This window comes from Pongo pygmaeus, chromosome 13 (genome assembly GCF_028885625.2).
Source record: "Pongo pygmaeus isolate AG05252 chromosome 13, NHGRI_mPonPyg2-v2.0_pri, whole genome shotgun sequence".
Classification (NCBI taxonomy): Eukaryota; Metazoa; Chordata; class Mammalia; order Primates; family Hominidae; genus Pongo; species Pongo pygmaeus.
In genome coordinates this window covers 22,272,233-22,294,386 of record NC_072386.2, presented here as the reverse complement: position 1 = coordinate 22,294,386, position 22,154 = coordinate 22,272,233, and the positions used below count along the sequence as shown (strand labels likewise).

Here is a 22,154-nt window from a genome sequence, read left to right as displayed (position 1 = left end):
CATTAACTTGTATGCTTCTCTGTCTGTCATAATTTTACCAGGGACAGTTTGCAATTGCAGCAAACACTTAAGTGAACTATTTATAGAGACTACTTTGTTCCTTTGAGAGGTACCTTAGAACATAAAGAGAAGAAATCCTTTCTTTTTTTTTTTGAGACGGAGTCCCGCTCTGTCGCCCAGGCTGGAGTGCAGTGGCGCGATCTCGGCTCACTGCAAGCTCCGCCTCCCGGGTTCACGCCATTCTCCTGCCTCAGCCTCCCGAGTAGCTGGGACTACAGGCACCCACCACCATGCCTGGCTAATTTTTTCAATTTTTTGATAGAGACGGGGTTTCACCGTGTTAGCTAGGATGGTCTGGATCTCATCTCCTGACCTCGTGATCTGCCCGCCTCAGCCTCCCAAAGTGCTGGGATTACAGGAGTGAGCCACCGCGCCCAGCCGAAGAAATCCTTTTAAGGAGGTTTTTCATCTTGCCTGATTAAGATGGAGTGATTGTTTTGTTTCGTGTAGAAGACACCCCTCCTTCATTTCTGTGCTTCAGGAGTTAATAAATGCTGGCTTTTAAATTGTACCACTTATAAAATTGTGGAAGGTCACAGCTACTGTTTCAACCAGCTGTAATAACTCTCTGTTGTATGTCTATATGTGAAAATGGGTTTTCCTGCATCTAAGCTTTCTCTCCTCTCCTTGAAGGAATATAATTAGCCTTCTACAGTATTCATATTTGTCTGAAGCCAGTTTTGCCTCTTTTTTTTTTTTGCTCACCACTATGCTAATGAGGATCTCCTCTGTTTTGTTCTGTTCCTTTCCCTCCTTTTTTCCCCTCTCTTGGAAAACATTAAAAATTAACTTAGAAATAAAAGTCACTCTGTTATTATGTGCATACTCTAGGGATAACTAGTCCAGATAAGCAGCCAAAAATGTCTAAAAGATCTTGAAAATTGCTAAGAGAGTAGATTTTAAGTGTTCTCGCTATATACATACAAAATAAGTATGTGAGGTAGTACAAATGTTAATTAGCTCAAATTAGCCATTTCATAATGTATATTTCAAAACAACATACATGATAAACATATAATTTCTATTTGTTAATTAAAATATGTAAGTAAATGTTTTTAAAGTCTAAAATCTTTATTAAACTGTTAGGGTTTCTTTTTGTGAACACTTAAAAGTGTATTTACATAGTAGTCTATGTTACTAAGTTATGAGATAAAAAGAAATAGATTTAAAGACTAAGCGGTTTTGTCATGATTCAGAGTCTCTAACTTTTAGTTTACCCTATAGAAAATAATGGCATGTTTATCTTTGGATATATATGACTTGTATCTTGTCTTCTTTTTTTTTTTCAGTTGAGACAGAGTCCCACTCTGCCACCCAGGCTGGAGTGCAGTGGCAGGAACATAGCTTACTACAGCTTCCATCTCCCAGGCTCAAGCAATCCTCCTACCTCAGCTTCCCAAATAGCTGCGACTATAGACACACATCATCACACCTGACTAATTTTTTTGATTTTTAGTAAAGACGAGATCTCACTATGTTGCTCAGACTAGTCTTGAACTCCTGAATTAAACTGATCTTCCCACCTTGGCCTCCGAAAGTGCTGGGATTACAGGCATAAGCCACCATGCCCAGCCTATTTTGTCTAATTACTAACTATTCTTGATTTTGCCTATCTAAAAGTCAGTCAGACTTTAAAAAAAAAAAAAACTGTAAAGGTGTCTTTTATGAATAAACTATATTTATAGGGTTTTCTTTTCTTTTTCTTTTGAGACAGACTCTCTCTCTGTCACCCAGGCTAGAGTGCAGTGGCATGATCTTGGCTCACTGCAACCTCCGCCTCCTGGGTTCAAGCAATTCTCTGCCTCAGCCTCCCAAGTAGCTGGGATTACAGGCGCCCACCACCACGCCTGGCTAATTTTTTGTATTTTTAGTAGAGGCAGGGTTCACCATCTTGGCCGGCTGGTCTTGAACTCCTGACGTCATGATCCACCCGCCTCAGCCTCCCAAAGTGCTGGGATTACAGGCGTGAGCCACCCTGCGCCCGGCCTATGGGGTTTTCTAAAATGGCCATTAGGTACCATAGAGATTTGCTCCTTCAACCCATAAAAGGAAGGACAACAGGAATAGTTAGTTTTGTCTAGAAATTTTCCAAATTTCAGTTAATTCAAGCCTGCTATGTGAGCTCTTTTGTTTATCAAATTTAAGATTAAAAAAAAAACTGTCCAGCTGATGTCTAGCCAAGTTGCAGCCTATCTCCCCCACTGATTGTAACAAAAATTCTGGAAAAATACAAGAAACAACTATCTAAGAACTCTGAGAAGTAGAAGTAGCAGTTGGCTGTGAAGGAAAGTCAAAGCCTGAAGAACAATCCAAATGGAGGCAGTGAGTTTCCTGGGTTGTTTTCTTCCTTTACCTACCAATTTCGATCCAAAGGCAACCTGAGTTGGGGAACTATATAGCAGGAACAGATAGCAAAAACTGAGAAAATCCCATTTTTCATGGCCATAGGTCTGGAAAAGATGGACCAAGCAAGCTAGTGAGTGTAGAGAGAATCCTTGGTTTTATTTTTCTCTTTTCATCCTTTCCAAACCATGCCCAAGACCAGCCCTGGTCATACAGCTGAGCTGTCAGGTAGGCAGTGGTACAGAAACCCAGAACCCTGAGAGAAAACCTGTTCCTCTGGAAGGAGGAACTGGGGAAAAAAATGCCTGTGAGGTAGGAAGAGTGTGTGTGGGTGGATGGAAGAGTTCCTGTTATTTTTCTCTCTCTCTTTTCTCTAACTACCTTGTCCTGAGTGTAGACCCAATCACACAGAACTGTATGATTATGGTGGCCACAACTCTAGGAGAAACTCCAACTCTCTACGAAAGGACTGGTAAAAAGGGGCTCCTGACAAACAAAGAATGTATTGAAAATCCAGCAGAGGAGAGAGGGGGATAAGGGATCCCCAACTTCCATGTGCATTGTCACAAGTCCATACTCACCATTAAGCTGTGTATGTTCAGAACATATGAAAAAAAAAACGCATAGCAAAAGCTTTGAGAGCTGAACTGCCATATAGCCCATCACCTGTGTCCCAGACTAACCTCTAAGTAGTGCATGCAAAGAGCAGACCCAAACAGCGTAGCAAATACTTTGAAAACTGAAGTCTTTGGAACTACTGCCCACAGAAAGTGACAGAACTTTCCATCCAAACCTAACAGGGTTAACTTCCTGCTAAAATAACAACAACCAACATTCTGCAGAGGACTTAAATAGGCCCAGGGTCTCACAATTTAGTACACAAAATGTCTAAGATTCAACCTATTAAGAATTAAGAAAATGTAACCAATTCTTAAGGGAAAAAATAATCAATAGATGTCAACCCCAAGATGTTGACATTATTAGACAAATACCTTAAAGTGGCTATTATGTGCATCTTCCAGAAGGTAAAAGTAAACACTATTGAAATAAATAGAAATATAGAAGCTCTAAGCAAAGAAATATAAATTATAAAAAGGAACCTATTGGAAATTTAAAACTGAGAAATACAGTGTCTGAAATAAAATATTTACTGGACACAGTTGAGAGCAGAATGGAAATGACTGAGCAGTCCATGAACTTGATTTTGGACCAATAGAAATTTTCAATCTGAAAAACAGAGAAAAAAATTGGAAAAAAAAAGATGAGTACAATCATGAGGACTTTTGGGACAATATCAAAAAGATAAAATTCATGTCAGTGGAATTCCAGGAGAGGAGAAAAAGATTGGTGTAGAAAATATATGTGATGATATAATGGCTGAGAATTACACAAATTTAGTAAAGTTATAAATTTACAGTTATGAAATCTCAGTGACCCCCCAAACAGGAATGAATTCAAGAAAACCATGCCCTAACATGGGAGGAAATTGCTTGATTTCATTTTCCCATCCTGGAAAATTCAACTTAACTCTATTGATAGGAGAATACGTTTCACAGAATTAATTATTAAAGAACTCTGCAAAATCTTTATCTTTTGCTTAGAAACACTATCATTTTATTATCCATAAACTTCAGAAAAACGTAAAGAGAACTAATTAAGGAATTCTAAAATTAAACTTAGCAAAGTTTAGTTTTCAAAAACCCTTTAATTTCTATGGCCTAAAGCAGGGTTCAGCAAACCCTGACACAGCTAGAGAGTAAATAATTTAGGTTTTGTGGATTTTGTGGTAGAAAAGACTCCTCCAATCTCCTGCCTCTATAGATGGTATAGGTCTGGCTCTCGTATTGTCAGAGCACAGTAGGTAAAGAGAGCAAGGAGCATTTAGCTTTCACTACAGTACCCTCACCCTTAGCTGTGCCTGGTCCAGATGAGTCCAGGGTCTCTCTGCATTAATTTTTCTGGAGCATAAACCTTTAGGCTTTGTGCTTTTGTGGGAGAAGGAGTGTTAAAAGTTTGTGAGGAGCAGAAGAGGAGATTTAGGTGTCTGTTCTCATACTTTCAACCCAACTTTCAGAGGTAGCTGCCACCAAATCCTGAGCCTTTAGAGTTTTATTCCTGTATAGTCACTTCACAGGTATTTAGCCTTTTCCTTTCTCAGGTCTCCTAAATCAATTACTACTAGTCTATCTGTTTTTCAGTTTCCAAAATTTTGTCGACAATTTTTATTTACTGTCATCTCCCTCTTCCTCCATCTGCTTTCCCATTTTCTTTAATATCATGGGTTTTTTCCTTCTTAAAAAAAATATTTTATGTCATTATAGCAGGGTAAATTAATGTGTTTAAATTTACCTGGAAATGTAAGTCTCAACAGGATATAAGTAGATATAGCATTTATTAAAAGTTAAGTTTGCTGGAAAACAGTAAGTTCCTTCAATATATAATCTAAGCTCTTTTTTTCCACTCAGGAATGTTTTATTCTTATACCTTGCATTATTACTTCTTTTTTTGTTGGTTTTGCTCCCCATTCCTACAATAAAAGTCTTTTATTCCTACATTTGATTTTCATCCCTTGGTCTCTATATCTATCATCTTCTCTTATAATGTCTACTTTGGAGTTTTAGTTTTGTTTTTGTTTTTACAGTCTGGAAGTACTTCTCAATTGTATCCTTATACGACAGGAATCTCATTTTTCCATGAATCTCTTGTCAGTTCTGCTTCTTATACAACTTTTGTTTCATTGAAATCTATTCTTTCTCAGCTAACACTCCCTTCATCTCTATTTACATCACATTTGGGTTACTAGTCTATTCCAATCATCTAAATATCTTCCTGTGATCACCTGCTTTTCTTTTTCCTCTTTTTCCTTTGTTTTCTTTTTCTTTTTTTGATAGACAAGGTCTTGCTCTGTGACCTAGGCTGAAGTGCAGTGGTGCAATCATGTCTCACTGCAGCCTCGACTTCCTAAGTTCAAGGGATCCTCCTGCCTCAGCCCTCTGAGTACCTGGGACTACAGGTGCGTGCCACCATGCCTGGCTAATTTTTTTTTTTTTTTTTTTTTTTTTTTTTGGTAGAGACAGGTCTCACCATATTGCCCAGGTTGACACATTTCTTTTTTCTTTTTTCTTTTTTTTTTTTTGAGACAGGGTCTTACTTTGTCACCCAGGCTGGAGTGCAGTGGCACGATCACAGCTCACTGCAGCCTCGACCTCCTGGGCTCAAGCTATCCTCCTGCCTCAGCCCTCCAAGTAGCTGGGACTACAGGTGCATACCACCATGCCCTGCTAAATTTTTGTATTTTTTGTAGAGACGGGGTTTCACCAGGCACATTTATTTTGTTGAAAACACATTAAGCAGATATCATAGTTCCTAACATGTGCGTCTGCTTTTTCTAGTCAAGGCATTTTCAGCAGCATGTCTTTCCAAGTCTTCAGGGATGATAGTTCTATTTTCTTTACAATGCATATTGTCACTAGTCCATGTTGGCAGGTTGGCCTTTTTTTTTCTTCATCCTTGAATGAAAATTGAAGTAGGTAGTCCTCATTTCATATTTTGAACAAGAAACATTAACACCAAAACAGTAGGCAGAACAAAAACCTGCACAGAAGTATCAAGGCTAGAAATGCCAAGAGGGAAATTTTAAGGGTTCACAAAGTAAAGAAGATCAGAGGCAGGTATCACCTGTTTCCATTGCAGTCAGAGAACAGGTAAGTTCAGACATGGAACATGTGGACATTTCTTTTGTGGATGAGAAGGTAAGGATCATCTGGGATATAATGACTAGGAACCATGGAGGTGGAAAGATTTTTTGAGAAACAGAATTGTGGTGATTTGTGCAGAAAGGAGCTTAAGATTTGATGATTGGATTTGTCCTCTTAGGGGTGGTATCCTTGTTATGGTTTGGCTCTGTGTCCCCACCCAAATCTCACCTTGAATTGTAATAATCCCTACATGTCAAGGGTGGGACCAGGTGGAGATAACAGAATCATGGAAGCGGTCCCCCTCCCACACCACCCCACCACCAGCCCCGGTGCTGTTCTCGTGATAGTGACTGAGTTCTCACAAAATCAGGTGGTTTTATAAGGGGCTTCCCCCTTCGTTCGGCACTCATTATCTCTCCTGCTGCCCTGTGAAGAGGTGCCTTCCGCCATGATTGTAAGTTTCCTGAGGCCTCCCCAGCCATGTAGAGTGTGAGTCAATTAAACCTCTTTATAAAGTACCCAGTTTGGGGTACTTCTTCATAGCAGCACGAGAACGAACTAATAAACCTCTATCACTATAAATAGTGTTATGACAATGTGTGATAGGAGCAAAATCTATCATGAATATGTAGTGTCTATTTGAGAAACTTCCCCTTCCCCACCACTTGTGATTCTGGTGGACCTGTCAACTACAGGAATCTACTCTTTTATCAGGGTAGGAACCCATTGCCCTGGCATCACCAAAGGGTGATGATGCTGGAGGTGAAATTTGAATCTAATGTAAATGGAGTTATAGAAAAAATAGCTGACCATGAGTGATACCGCCACCCTCTAAGAAACCCTAGATATAAAGTGAGAGGAATGTAGTGAAGACAATCATCTTATAAACATAAATGAGGAAAGGATGACCTCATGTTAGAGGAAGTGATGCCAGCAAAAACTTAACATTACAGTACCTCTCAGAGATATGTCATAACATTGAAAATACAAAGGGTGAAATGTTAGAAGATAATCAAAACTTAGAAAGGAGTATGACAATTTGCAAAGCTGTTCATGCCATATCACAAGTTATACTATGAGAAGGTAAGTGCTATTCATACTTTTCTTGATAAGTGTGTGGTTTGTTTGTGTGGTAAGTTTTTTTTGGAGAAGGTAGAAATGTTTTATTAAATCTTAGTTCAGAGAGTGCTTGGGAGCATTATCTCCACTATTACACACTATGCAACTTAAAAAGATAATTTTTCAAAGAGAAATACATACTTGCCACGTACATGGACAATAATATTGCAAAAAGAAATGTCCTTGTTTCTTATGCAAATTGTTCCATAATTTTGAAAATTTTTGAATGTCACTGAATTGTTTGAGTAAAAAACTTAGAAGCTCTTGAATACTAGAATATTCAAAAGTGTGAACAAAAATCATGAGGGAGAGTCAAGAGTGGGAGAAGAGTGGAGCGTGTGAGCAGCACAGAGGCCTCCTCTCCTCACCTCACCTCACTCTCGCGGCCTACCTTTACTGGCCCGTCTGCTCGGCACCCAGAACATCTTCCACCATGACCACCTCAGCATGTTCCCACTTAAATAAAGGCATCAAGCAGGTGTACATGTCCCTGCCTCAGGGAGAGAAAGTCCAGGTCATGTATATCTGGATCGATGGTACTGGAGAAGGACTGCACTGCAAGACCCGGACCCTAGACAGGGAGCCCAAGTGTGTGGAAGAGTTGCCTGAGGGGAATTTCAATGGCTCTAGTACTTTACAGTCTGAAGGCTCCATCAGTGACATGTATCTCGTTCCTGCTGCTATTTTTAAGGACCCTTTCTGTAAGGATCCTAACAAGCTGGTATTGTGTGAAGTTTTCAAGAACAATCAAAAGCCTGCAGAGACCAATTTGAGGCACACCTGTAAACGGATAATCGACGTGATGAGCAACCAGCACCCCTGGTTTGGCATGGAGCAGGAATATACCCTCGTGGGGACAAATGGGCACCCCTTTGGTTGGCCTTCCAGCAGCTTCCCGGGGCCTCAGAGTCCATATTACTGCAGTCCATATTACTGCAGTGTCCCTATGGCAGGGACATCGTGGAGGCTCATTACCGGGCCTGCTTGTATGCTGGAGTCAGGATTGTGGGGACGAGTGCCGATCATGCCTCCCCAGTGAGAATTTCAAATTGGACCCTGTGAAGGAATCAGCATGGGAGATCATCTCTGGGTGGCCCATTTCATCTTGCATCGTATGTGTGAAGACTTTGGAGTGATAGCAACCGTTGATCCTAAGCCCATTCCTGGGAACTGGAATGGTGCAGGCTGCCATACCAACTTCAGCACCAAGGCCACGTGGGAGGAGAATGGTCTGAAATACACTGGGGAGGCCATCGAGAAATTAAGCAAGCGACACCAGTACCACATATGTGCCTATGATCCCAAGGGAGGCCTGGACAAGGCCCGACGCCTAACTGGATTCCATGAAACCTCCAACATCAACAACTTTTCTGCTGGTGTAGCCAATCGTAGCGCCAGCATATGCATTCCCTGGACTGTCGGCCAGGAGAAGAAGGGTTACTTTGAAGACCATCACCCCTCTGCCAACTGAGACCCCTTTTTGGTGACAGAAGCCCTCATCCACAAGTGTCTTCTCAATGAAACTGGTGATGAGCCCTTCCAGTACAAAAACTAAGTAGACTAGACCTCCAGCTGTCGAGCCCCTCCTAGTTCTTCAACCCACTCCAACTCTTCCCCCTCTCCCAGTTGTCCCAATTGTAACTCGAAGGGTGAATACCAAGGTCTTTAAAAAAAAAAAAATCATGGGGGATTTTCCCTATAATGAAATGATGGAAGCATTCATACCTATAAAATTTTTCAATGTTGAAAAATAAAAAATAATTTTAAAGCGCACCTTCCAAAATGTCTCCCATAAGTAGGTAAGACCAACCTGTATATCTTAAGATATTAGTTAAGAATTTAGAGACAGAGGAAGAAAATTTCTTAGCAGTGGTTATTTTGGTAAGTTTTCATTAGAAAAACACTTTAAATCTCAATATTTCTAATGTTTTAAATTGCAGTGTGCTAAATAAATATTTGTTACTACTTTTTTCACTTCCCTATTCATTATAACCAACAAAAGATATTTTTTACATTTTGATGAAAAAATTGTGAAAGGTCACTTCACTAAACAGTTGTAGTTTTCCCCATTGATTATTAAGATCACTTTGCATGATTTCAGCATGAACAGTCCTTATGAGTCCCACACTACTGTGAAAAGTGAGGATTCCTGTGATGGAAATTGAATCACCTTCAGAATCATTTTTGTTGGTAAGACCAGTAGTTCTCATGTTATGTTCCCCAAAATCCTGGGTTCCATCAAAGTGTTTCAAAGTTTTCAAACATTTCACAAATGGTTGATTTTAATTTCATTTTAAAAAATTAGCTTATTTCTTAAATTAATAAATTTTATTCTTTAAAATAGTTTTAAGTTTACAGAAAAGTTTAGCAGACAGTGCTGAAAGTTCCCATTTTATTATACATGTTTACTATGATTAGTGAACCAATATTAATATATTTTATTGATATGTAATTATACATATTAAAGCACATGTGATATTTTGATAAAAGCATACAATGTGTAATGACCAAATTAGGATAATTAGAATGTCTATCACCTAAAACATTTATCATTTGCTTGTATTGGGAACATTTCAAATCTTCTCTTCTAGATATTTTGAAATACACAAAAAATTATTGTTAACTATTGTCACCCTACTGTGCTATCAAACATTAGAACTTATTTCTTCTATCTAACTGTATGTTTGTACCCATTAGTGAACCTCTGCGCATCTCCCCACCCACCCTTTCTAGCCTCTGATAACCATCATTCTACTCACTATCTTCATGAGATCAACTTTTTTTTAAAACCCATCACCTCAAGCATTTATCATTTCTTTGTGTTCCAAACATTCCAATGATCTCTTTTAGTTATTTTTTAATGTACAATAAATCATTGTTTACTGTAGTAACCCTGTTGTGCTATCAAATACTAGGTCTTATTCATTCTAATTATGTTTTTCTTGTATCCAGTAATTTCACACACACACACACACACACACACACACACACACACACACACATCCCAACCCCTGGTAACCATCATTCTACTCTCTATATCTACGAGTTCAATTGTTTTAATTTCTAGCTCTTACAAATGAGTGAGAACATGCAAAGTTTGTCTTTATGTGCCTGACTTATTTCACTTAACATAATGTCCTCCAGTCCATCCACATTGTTGCAACTGACAAGATCTTGTTCCTTTTATGGGCAGGTAGTACTCCATTGTGTATATGTGCCAACATTTTCTTTATCCATTCATCTGTTGGTGGACGCTTAGTTTGGTTCCAAATCTTGGCTATTGTGAATAGTGCTGCAATAAACATGGGAGTGCAGATATCTCTTTGATATACTAATTTTCTTTCTTTTGGGCATATACCTAGCAAAGGGATGGCTGAATCATATGGTTGCTCTATTTTTAGTTTTCTGAGGAACCTCCATACTGTTCTCCACAGTGGCTGTACTAATTTACATTCTCACCAACAATGTAGGAGGGTTTCTTTTTCTGCACATACTCGCCAGCATTCATTATTGCCTGTCTTTTACATAAAAGCCATTTGAACCAGAATGAGATGATATCTCATTGTAGTTTCAATTTGCATTTTTCTGATGATCAGTGAGTTCACTGTAGATGTATGCATTTGTTTCTGGGTTCTCTGTTCTGTCCCGTTGACCTATGTGTCTGTTTTTATGCTAGTACCATGCTCTTTTTGTTACTATAGTTCTGTGATTCCTCCAGTGTTGTGATTCCTCCGGTTTTGTTCTTTTTGCTCAGATGGCTTTAGTTATTCTGGGTCTTTTGTGGTTCCATATGAAATTTAAGATTATTTTTTCTATTTCTTTAAAGAATATCCTCAGTATTTTCATAGGGATTGCATTGAATTTGTAGATTGCTTTAGGAAATATGGACATTTTATCAATATTGATTTTTCCAATCTATGAATACGGAATATCTTCCTATTTTTTGTGTCCTCTTCAATTTCTTGCATCAATGTCAAATAGTTTTCATTACAGAGATTTTTCACTTCTTTGGTTAAGTTTGTTCCTAGATATTTTATTTTATTTGTAATAATGTAAATGGAATTACTTCCTTGATTTATTTTTCAGATTGTTTGCTGTTAGCATGTAGAAATGCTACTGATTTTTGTATGTTGATTTGTACTCTGCCACTTTACTGAATTTGTTTTTCAGTTCTAATAGTTTTGTAGTGAAATCTTTAGGTTTTTGCAAATACAAGATTATATCATCTGCAAACAAGAAAAATTTGACTTTTTCCTTTCTTTGGGTGCCCTTTCTTTCTGTTGTCTGATTGCTCTAGCTAGGAATTTCAGTACTGTGTTGAATAATAGTGAAAGTGAGCATCCTAGTCTCGTTCCAGATCTTAGAAGAAAGGCTTTCAGTTTTTCCCTGTTCAATATGATTCTGGCTGTGGGTCTGTCATATATGCCTTTTATTTTGTTGAGGTATGTCTCATCTATACCCAGTTGGGTTTTTTTTTTCCATTCTTAAAACTTTTATTCCATTTACATGAATTTAATACACGTGTTCTTAACAATTATGTTTGGATTGTTCATGAAAATTTCATAAGACATTAAACAAAGGTAGCCATCATCTCAAGTTATTTCCATGTTAACTATTTTTACAGCACATGCATGTTAGGTGAGTATCCAAAAAAAATCACAAAAGCAAAAAACCTAAAAAAAAGTTAAATACATGGGTTTTTGTTTTACTGCTGTGCTTGATATACATGAAGTAATGAATACCAAGCAATTCATTTTTCCTGCATCTTTACTTTTACATTTGTTCTTAGGTTGCCTAAAACATTTAAATACAAATAAAATGAGTGTAGCAAAAATAATGAACGCTAACAGCAGGTAACTTTACAAATAATGGAATGTGAACCGTTTCTGCCCTTATCCAGAGTAAAATGGGTCACAACTTTGTCTAAAGGAACACTTCTGCAGCTGTAGTCAAGGGTCTGCACATTGAGATTGAGTGTTCCACATATATACATGGTTTAACATGTGGTATCTGTGGGATATCTGTTTCTACCACAGCCTTGTAAGTGCTCCAAACCTTAAAGTACCCACAATTACTACACCTGTGACTGGAACCAATGGTCCCTTTTATTCCCCACCAGGACAAATCAATATGTAGGCAGCTTTTTTTGCTTAGACATGGAAGCAGTTTTAACAGTGGCCCTTGTAAAGCCACAATGTACCAAAAGTACTATGCCAAACATTAATAACTTGTATAAAAATTCCACATCCCCATATTGGCCACCTCAAGATGAAAACAGATAACTCCCTAAATGTTAACTGGCTCTACTCCCCTAATATTAAACATAAAAACCACATGGGAAATATAGAAATTCAAATAGAAGTAACATAAACCTGTCATAAATTGTAAACAACTATTTGTGGGACAGCATGAATAACAAATGGTCTACTGTGTAAATTTTAGAACAAGGCAGACAAAAGTTGGAAGGCCGGTTAATTTTCCCCTCCTTCTCCTGCTTCAGCTTCGTCTCCTTGGGTATCTGATGTCCAGAGTGTCAAGTTGTCTCTCAGTAATTGCATTATTAGTGTGCTGTCTTTGGATGACTCTTCACTTAATGTATCAAGTTCAGCAATGGCTTCATCAAAAGCTGTCTTTGCAAGAGAGCAGGCTTTCTCTGGGGAATTCAGAACGTCATAATAGAACACGGAGAAGTTAAGGGCCAGACCCAGTCTGATCGGATATGTTGGTTGCATTTCCTTCTTGCTGATTTCAAAAGCTTCTTGGTATGCTTGTTGTGACTGATCCACAATCCCTTTCTTGTCATCACCAGCGGCAACCTCAGCCAAGTAACGGTAGTGATCTCCTTTCATTTTCAAATAGAAGAATTTGCTCTCGCTTGTGAAGCATTGGGGATCAAGAACTTTTCCAAAAGAGACAGTACATCATTGCCGCTATCTCTTAGCTCGGTCTCAGTTTTCTCTCTGTATTCTTGAGCCATCTGCTATTTTTTTTCTCAGCACATTTCGTCTTTTGTTCAATACTTGAGACGACGCTCCAAGATGACCTACGGGCTCCTACAACATTTTTATAAGCAACTGAGAGAAGATTCCTCTCCTCATTTGATAATTAAGCTCCTTGCTCAGTTACAGACTTCATGCAGGCTGCCATGTCATCATATCACTCAGCCTGCTCGGCCAGTTTGGCCTTCTGAACCAGCTCATTTTTATCCATGACTGGATGTTCCAGCAGTGGGCTCACCTTGTGCCGGCACGGCCTCGCCCCAGTCTACCTAGGGGGTGCTGCTGGGCCGGGCCTGGGCTCCAGCCCTCCTAGACCCAGTTTTTTAAGTTTTTTTTTTTTTTTTATCATGAAGGGATGTTGAATTTTATCAAATGCTTTTTCAGCGTCAATTGAAATGATCATATGATTTTTGTCCTTCATTCTGTTGATATGATGTATCACATTGATTAATTTGCATATGTTGAAACATCCTTGCATCCCTAGGATGAATCCCACTTGATCATGATCTTTTTAACTGTTATTGAATTTAGTGTGCTAGTATTTTGTTGAAGATTTTTTGCATCAATGTTCATCAGACATATTGGCCTGTAGTTTTCTTTTCTGATGTATCTTTGTCTGGTTTTGGTATCAGGGTAATACTGGCCTTGTATTTTTTGGAATAGTCTGAGTAGGATTGGTATTAGTCCTTCTTTAAATGTTTGGTAAAATTCAGCAGTGTAGCCATTGGGTCCTGGGCTTTTCTTTGCTGGGAGACTTTTATTATGGCTTTGATCTCATTACTTGTTATTGGCCTACTCAGGTTTTGGGTTTCTTCATGTTATAATCTAGGTAGGTTGTATGTGTGTAGGAATTTATCTGCTTCTTCTAGGTTTTTCAATTTATTGGCATAGAGTTGCTTATAGTAGTCTGTAATGATCCTCAGAATTTCAACATTATCAGTTGTAATCTCTTTTTCCATCTCTGATTTTGTTTAGGTCTTCCCTCTTTTTTCCTAGTTAGTCTAACACTAAAGGTTTGTCCATTTTGTTTATCTTTTAAAAAAAAATTTTTCATTTCATTGATTTTTTTGTATTGTTTTCATTTTTATTTCATTTATTTCTGCTCTGATCTTTATTACTTTTTTCTTCTAATTTTGAGTTTGATTTTCCCTTTTCTAGTTTTTTAGATGCATCATTAGGTTGTTTATTTGAAGGTGTTTTTACTTTTTTTGATGTAGGCACTTATTGCTATAAATTTTCCTCTTAGCACTGCTTTTAGATTATCCCATAGATTTTGGTATGTTGTTTCCATTATGGTTTGTTTTAAGAAAATTTGCAATTTCATTCTTAAGCTCTCCATTGACCCACTAGTCATTCAAGAGCATATTGTTTAATTTCCATGTGCTTGTATAGTTTTTTAAATTCCTCTTATTATTTCTAGTTTTATTCCATTTTGGTCATAGAAGATACTTGATATTATTTCAGTTTTCCTGAAATTTTTAAGACTTCTTTTGTGGGCTAATATATGGGCTGTCCTTGAGAATGTTCCATGTGCTGAGGAGAAGAATGTGTATTCTGCAGCCATTGGATGAAATGTTCTGTAAATTTCGATTAGGTCCTTTTGTTTCTTTGTTGATCTTCTGTCTAGATAACCTGACCAAGTCTGAAAGTGGGGTGTTGAAGTCTCCAGCTATTATTGTATTAGGGTCTATCTCTCTAGCTTTAATAATATTTGCTTTATATATCTGGGTACTCCAGTGTTGGCTGCATATACATTTATACTTGTTACATACTCTTGCTGAATTGACCCCTTTTTCAACATATAATATGACTGTTTGTGTTTCTTTTTATGGTTTTTGTCTTGAAATGTATTTTATCTGATATTAGTATAGCTACTCCTGCTCTTTTTTGGTTTCCATTTGCATGGATTATCTTTTTCCATTCCTTTATTTTCAGTCTATTTGTGTCTTTATAGGTGAAGTGTGTTTCTTGTAGGCAGCAGATAGTTGGGCTTGGTTTTTTATCCATTCAGTCACTCCATGTCTTTTGATTGGAGAGTTTAGTCCATTTACATTCAATGTTGTTATTGATAAGTAAGGACTTCTGCCATTTTGTTATTTGTTTTCTGGTTGTTTTGTATATCTTTTGTTCCTTACCACCTCCCTTATTGTTTATTTTTGTAGTTGGGTGGTTTTCTGCAGTGCTAAGCTTTGATTCCTTTCTCTTTCTTCTTTGTATATTGGCTCTACCTGTGAGTTTTATAGTTTCACATGTTTTCTTGATAATGGTAATCACCTTTTCAATTCCAGATGTAGGACTCCCTGGAGCATGTCTTGTAAGGCCTAGTGGTAATTAATTCCTTTCATTTTTGTTTGTCTATGAAAGATTTTATTTCTCCCTCATTTCTGAATAATAGCTTTGCTGGCTATAATATTCTTGACTAGCAGGATTTCTTTATTTCAGTATTTTGAATATATCATCCCATTCATTCCTCACTCACCTGGCTTGTAAGGCTTCTGCTGAGAAATCCACTGTTAGTGGGGCCCCTTATATGTGACTTGACATTTTTTATTGCTGTTTTTCGAATTCTTTGTCTTTGGCTTTTTACAATTTGACTATAATGTTCCTCAGAGAGGACCTGTTTGGGTTGAATCTACTTGCAATTCTTTGAGCTTCCTGGACTTAAATGTCCATTTCTCTTCCAAGACATGGGAAGTTTTCTGCTATTATTTCATTAAATATATTTTCCTCATCTTTCCCCTTCTCTTCTATTTCAGGAACACCCATAATACAAATACTTGTTTGCTTTATGGTGTGCCAAAAATTTAGTAGGCTTTCTTCTTTCTTCTGCTTGGTCTAGTCTATTATTGAAGCTGTGGATTGTATTTTTAATTTCATTCATTGACTTTTTTAGCTCTAGGATTTCTGTTTGACTCTTTTTTATGATATCTATCTCTTTGTTGAAGTTCTTGTTCAAATTATCAATTGTTTTCCTGATTTCATTGAATTGTCTATCTGTATTTTTCTTGTATCTCAATCCATTTCCTTAAGGTTGTTATTTTGAATTCTTTTTTCTGGAATTTCATCTACTTCCTCAAGATTGGGGCCTCATTGAATTGTCTATCTGTATTTTTCTTGTATCTCAATCCATTTCCTTAAGGTTGTTATTTTGAATTCTTTTTTCTGGAATTTCATCTACTTCCTCAAGATTGGGGCCTCATTGAATTGTCTATCTGTATTTTTCTTGTATCTCAATCCATTTCCTTAAGGTTGTTATTTTGAATTCTTTTTTCTGGAATTTCATCTACTTCCTCAAGATTGGGGCCTGTTACTAGAGAATTATCTTTTTCCTTTAGAGGTGACATGTTTTCTTGCTTTGTCATGATTGTGTGTTCCTATGTTGATTTATATGCCTTTGGTGGAAAAATCACCTCTTCCAATTTTATGGAGTAGGTTTCATAAGAAAAGACTTGTTTATATGAATGGGACCTGGGGTGTTGGTTCATGGGGTGTACTGGCCTTGGTTTTAGGAAGATACAGTAGTGTAATGTAACCTCCATGTAGTTTCTTCAGCCATTCTCCACACTAGTGGCATTTGGCCATTTCTCAGTGGCCTAGTCTGAAATAGTTTGTGGCAATGGTGGTGCAACTTTGCCAGGGCTGGGTTCACTGGCCTGTTTCTCAGGTCAGAGGCATGTGTGTGCATATGGTGAGTTGGCCAACTTGGGATCTGGCTCACTGGGGTTGGGGCCATGGGGCTATTACTCTGTCCAGGAGCATGAGTTGTTTGGCCACCCTGGGGACATGCCTGCCAGAAGTGGCTCACAGAGCTGTTTCTCGAAGGCCTAGGACATGGGTGTAAGGCTGCTCAGCTGACCTGGAGGAATGCCCACCAGAGAGGCCAGCAGGGCTGTCTCTTAGGCCTGGTATATGGGTGCATAGCTGCTTGGCTGGCCTAGGGATACACCTGATGGGGTGATTCATGGAACATTTTCTCAGGCCCAGGACACAGCTGCACAACTGCTTGACTGGCCTGGGGGTGTTTCTGCAGTGGGTGGCCCACAGGGTTGTTTTGTAGATCTGAGATATAAGCACAGGGCTATTTGATTGGCCTGCAGGTATGCCCACCAGAGGTGGCCTGTGGGGCTGTTTTTGGGGCCTGAGACATGGGTGCACACCTGCTTTGTTGGCATAGGAGACAGGTCTGGGGGCAGGCACAGGGTTGTTGGTCAGGCTCATGACACAGCTTCGTGGCTGCTCAGTTGACCTGGGGATACTTCTGCTGGTGATGGCCCACTGTTTCTTAGGCCTGGTATGCAGGCACATGGCTTCCTAGCCAGCCCAGGGCATGTTCACTAGTGGTGGCCCACAGAGCTGTTTCTCAAGTCCTGGATGTGGGCTCTTGGCTGCTTAGCTGGTTTGGGGGTCGTGCCTACCAGGGGCAGCCTGCAGGAGTATTTCCCAGGTATTTATGGGAAGTGCAGGGCCATTAGGCAGGCCAGGCGCATGTCTGCAGAGGCAGGGGTGCTGTGGGGTTGTTTCTCAGGTCCTGAGCATGGGAGCATAGCCACTCTACTGGCCTGGGTACGTATTAGCTACTAGGAGGCTCAGGGGCCTCTCTCTCTTGTGGAAGGGTGCAGAGCAGTTTGGCCAGCTCAAGGCAGGTTGGCCCTGGGCAGGACTGGCAGACTGTTCATCTGGCTGGAAGTGCAGTAAGCAGGTGTTTGTTTTCTTGCTGTGCAGGACCAGAGTCACAGCTGATTCTAGGCCCAAGCTCTGTGCAGCTGACGTATGGCATTCAGCCAACCATGTGGTGTGGGCTTGGCATAATGAGGATGGAGCGCCCCAGTGCTGGAGATATGCAGTGGCTACTGGCTCCCAGAACAGGGTGTGCTTCAGAGTTTGCTCTTTTCTCAAGATGCCATTATGCTGCAGCAGCTTGGCCCACAGGGAGTAGGATGGGGGGAATGGGGAGTGCACACCTTGCTCTCCTAATCTGGAGCAATGTAGCTGCATGAATACCCAGCAGCTCTTCAAACTGGGCTCAGGGCTTGGGAAGACCGTAGGATTCTTCTGTAATAAGGACTGTAGGTTTTTGCAGTGGCAGTGGGGGCTGGTGGAGATCTTGTGCTTACCTTTTCCCTGCAATAAGAAGTCCTTCCTGACTCTGGACACATCCAATCCAGGCGGGGGAGACAGGGCTATAGAGGCCCAGTGCCTCCTCGCTGCCCTCCTGGATTTCTAATCACCACAGGTGCATCTCCACTCCCCCACCACACTCCACCACTCTCCCTTCCACGCTCCAGTCAAACCTTAGTCTGTTTATTCATTGTGTTGGGCCTTTCTTGTGGAATAGATGAATACCAGGCGTCTCTAGCCAGCCATCTTGCCAACGTCACTATTGAAGGATTTTAAGCAGAGGTGTGACTTCATGAAACTTATGTTTTAAAACATTAATGAGTTGGGAGCTGGGGGGAGGTGGGGATAGTTAATGGATATAGAAAAATAGCTGGAAAGAATTAATAAGATCTACCTTTTGGACCTGCCTGGCCAACATGGTGAAACCTCGCCTCTATTAAAAATACAAAAATTAGCCAGGCATGGTGGAGAGCGCCTGTAATCCCAGCTACTTGGGAGGCTGAGACAGGAGAGTCACTTGAACCCAGGAGGTGAAGGTTGCAGTGAGCTGAAATCACACCATTGCACTCCAGCCTGGGCAACAAGAGTGAGACTCTGTCTCAAACAAACAAACAAACAAACAAAAAAACACATCTACTCTTTGACGGCACAACAGGGTGACTATAGCCAATAATAATTGTACATTTTAAAATAACTAAAAGAGTATAATTGGATTGTTTGTAACACAAAGGATAAATGCTTAAGGGATGGATACCCCATTCTCCATGATGTGATTATTATGCATTGCTTGTCTGTATCAAAACATCTCATGTACCCCATAAATACATATACCTATATACCCAAAAAATTAAAAATTTTTAAAAACCCACTAATGAGTCAACAAATTTTATGCTTCTGCTTTGTGGCAAAAAAGACTCTCCTGAGCTAAACCTTTCCTATCAGGCCAGTCTTTTTTTCATTCTCCCTCCATCTTTTCATGTGTGATAGTCTCTTCCTGGTAAGCATTAATTCAAAGTTCAGCCCTTATAGAATTGTTCTTCCCCTCTCCCTTCTCCTATGGGAGCACAGTGTCTGTATAAGGGAAAGTTTACTACTCTTCCCTGGGTACAGCTGGTCTATGTATTGCCATTTTCTGCTGGACTCCAATTGAGATGTATCATCCAGCTTATCTCTAATCCATCCCTGTCCATCAACTTCTGTCCTAGAATCCACTTGGGATGGACAAACACTACCACCAGAACTCTGGAAGCACCAAACTCCATTACTGCTCTCATCTCAGTAGCCCAGGAGTCCCTTGGTCTTGCAGTCCTCTTGGTACCCTGGGGCTACACAGGAACTTTTGAATCGCTTCTAGATACAGACCACTGGGAACCCAGCATGATTTCAGCAGCACTCCCTAGACACTTGCCTTTACAGATGCTGTGCTATAGCCCACTCTTCCCTCCCCCACCTCCATGTCAAACATAGAGCTTCTCTGAGGCTTGTACCCTGCCACCAAGATCAAAGGATCTCAGGTCACCCTTCTTCCTATCTGAATATTTCTATTGCATCATCCCACCTCCATACTCCCACTCTCAATGAAAAGTGCTTCTTTTTATTTCACCTCCTCTGGAGGGAGTTTCCCCTTTATCATATGCTCCTTTTGTTAGGTGGGGACCATTTTGATGGAATGGCAGCAGGGGAATATGATTGGATTTTTTAAATATGATTTGGGTTAGGGTGTCTGTGAAAAAAATCCACATGAATCTATTATCAAACTATTATCTCCATTTAAATTATTTACTTATGGTCTATCTCCACCAGAAGAACAAACTCCACAAGGGTGGGACTCCCTTTTCTGTTTTCTTTACTGCTATATCTCCAGCACCTAGCACAGGGTCTATTACTCAATAAATATTTGTGGGGAAAAAAATGAAGGGATGAGATGAGCAAACCAATGAATGATGAGTGATTTATTCTATTAGTACTGGGATCTGTTGAAGAATTTTGAGCAGAGGATTAAAGCAATCAGATTTGCAGGTAATCAAATATCGTTAAGCTGTGACAGTCACCATAAGCAGCAATCTGTATTGTCGCCCCCCACAGCCCCCCCCCATGTAACAGCTATTAGCTCAAGCACGCATACTGCCGTGGGAGAATTCACTGCTGCAAATATTCAAATTCGTGATCAGCCTCCTGAGAAGCGCTGAAGAGAGATCACAAACCTAAGACGGCCTCCCCTGACTCTTCATCCTCTTTTTTCCCCTACTGTTTCTCCCTAACACTGTGGTCCTTTAGTCCCCTGAAGAAGCTTTACATTGTAACCCTTTCAGAGAATTTCAGCTGAGATCTGGATACCCAGCCCACTCTGCTATTATATTTGCATTTCATGCTTAATTTGTCTATAACATTACAACTTTTATACTCCTACATTTCTGCTGTTATAATCATAAAGAATACTATTTTGGGGCTTCTCTTTTGCAAGTGAAATTAGCATTTCCACGTAAAATAGAGAAGAAAAATTGTTGATCATCTCCCTAAAATGTCTGGGGCTTCATCCAAGCCTGAAGTTTAATTTCTCAGTGTCTAGGAGGAGCCACTGGTTTGTGCAGGTTTCTCAGTGTACTTAAGTGCTGCCGAGACTCATGCTTCAGGTCGCTTGTGTCGGGGATAACCTGGTTGAGTCTTCCTTTGGTAAAAGAGAAGGAACCTGAGATAAGACATCCCGTTTGGGTGTGTCTGAAATGATTTATCTCCTGAAGTGGTTTACCATCTCTTGTTCCTTAACTTTATGGGATTTCTGACACAAGGGTAGAGTGCAGAAGCCTCTTCACTGAAGGAGGCACCCAGAATCCTGTGGGCCTAGTGTCCTAAATAAAGACAGCGCAGGACTTTGTGGCCAGTGCTCACCTCCTGAGCGGAATCAAGGGATATGTCTGGAAAGGGGCTGGAAGGAAGCAAAGGAGCCCCAAATGCATTTTCACAAAGATCAGGGACATTTACTCCTGGTATTTATGAAGATTTCTAGCAATGGTATGACAATTCTTCTTCTCTTATGGAATCTTGCCATTAGGGAATTGATGTTTCAGAAGAGCAAAGAAGCTAACAAACTTCTCAGATAGGGTCAGGGATGTGGAGAGGAACTAACCCAGATTACCTTTTCAACATCTTTCAATATTATAACTCCAATTCTAATGTTAAAAAGCTAAATATTGTTCATAAACTTGTTTCAGTGTCTGAAGGGTGAGGAATAAATTGGGAAACTGCATCCCAGTTTGAAACATATGTAGGTGATATGGTCTGGATTTGTGTCCCCGCCCAAATCTCATGTCAAATTGTAATCCCCAATGTTGGAAGTGGGGCCTGGTGGGAGGTGATTGGATCATGGGGTGAACTTCTCATGGATGGGTTAGCACCATTCCTTCAGTGCTGTTCTCCTGATGGTGAGTGAGTTTTCATGAGATGTGGTTGTTTAAAAGTGTGTGGCACCATAAGAATGGTATAATGAGGCCGAGCGCGGTGGCTCACGCCTGTAATCCCAGCACTTTGGGAGGCCGAGGCGGCGGATCACGAGGTCAGGAGATCCGGACCATCCTGGCTAACATGGTGAAACCCCGTCTCTACTAAAAATACAAAAAATTAGCCGGGCGTGGTGGCGGGTGCCTGTAGTCCCAGCTACTCGGGAGGCTGAGGCAGGAGAATGGCGTGAACCTGAGAGGCGGAGCTTGCAGTGAGCCAAGATAGCGCCACTGTACTCCAGCCTGGGTGACAGAGTGAGACTCTGTATCAAAAAAAAGAGAAAAGAATGGTATAATGAACTTGAGGACTCAGGGGGAAG

At 40.0% G+C, this 22,154-nt stretch overlaps 1 long non-coding RNA gene and 2 pseudogenes across 1 annotated transcript in view; 2 read left to right on the top strand and 1 right to left on the bottom strand.

The window, feature by feature from the left end:
* The window catches only part of LOC129044655 (uncharacterized), an 85,980-nt gene extending 82,353 nt beyond the window's left edge, over positions 1 to 3,627 (top strand). The window contains exon 6 of the long non-coding RNA XR_008504734.1: positions 1,350 to 3,627. This is a non-coding gene — a long non-coding RNA (uncharacterized LOC129044655). The remainder of the gene's footprint in view (positions 1 to 1,349) is intronic.
* A 4,006-nt stretch (positions 3,628 to 7,633) lies between these two features.
* Positions 7,634 to 8,847, top strand: LOC129044652 (glutamine synthetase-like; annotated as a pseudogene).
* A 3,765-nt stretch (positions 8,848 to 12,612) lies between these two features.
* Positions 12,613 to 13,436, bottom strand: LOC129044654 (14-3-3 protein zeta/delta-like; annotated as a pseudogene).
* Positions 13,437 to 22,154: the final 8,718 nt, after the last annotated feature.